Below are 579 nucleotides of genomic sequence, written 5' to 3' on the forward strand. Positions count from 1 at the left end.
TCTTCTCAAAAGATTATCTGCCAGTAGAATAACCCCAAGAGCTAAAAATTAAAATGCAGCAGTCCTGGTCTGCAGTTCCTTAAGAATGGCCTGCTGGTATGGTTGACCTGCTATCCCACCCCAAATCTCAGCCAGGGAAGCTGAGCAAAGAAGCAGTTTTAAAGCAGAAAGATAAGAGTGAATCTAGAGAAGAACCGTCATGATACAGATTTAACTTCTGAAGTGAAGGGAGAGGGCAAGGAATACAGCAGCATTTATCATCCAGCAATTTCTGCCAGTGTGGTGACTAATGGCTTCTATAGTGTCTTCAACTGCTCAGGGCCTGGAAACGCATTACAGTCACCACCTTCTGTAGGAAGGAGGAGGCTCATCTCAGAAGATTTGGCATGGACTATCTCACAATCCAGGGAATTCTTGCCCATATAAGCATGACAGCCATCTGTTTTGTTGATGGAAATGGTTGGCATTTTACCCATTACCTGAACTTTGACATCCCTACTATTGATAATCTCCAACATGCCCACCAAGTCATTAAATACCAGACTCAGTTTCTTACTGTTATCTACTGTAATGGAGTTA

The 579-nt window shown here is 42.8% G+C and overlaps 1 pseudogene; it reads right to left on the reverse strand.

The window, feature by feature from the left end:
* Window positions 1-257: 257 nt before the first annotated feature.
* Window positions 258-579, reverse strand: part of LOC105886837 — a 1,490-nt pseudogene continuing 1,168 nt past the window's right edge.

Source organism: Otolemur garnettii, unplaced genomic scaffold (genome assembly GCF_000181295.1).
Source record: "Otolemur garnettii isolate 467f Iridium unplaced genomic scaffold, OtoGar3 scaffold00026, whole genome shotgun sequence".
NCBI classification, from domain to species: domain Eukaryota; kingdom Metazoa; phylum Chordata; class Mammalia; order Primates; family Galagidae; genus Otolemur; species Otolemur garnettii.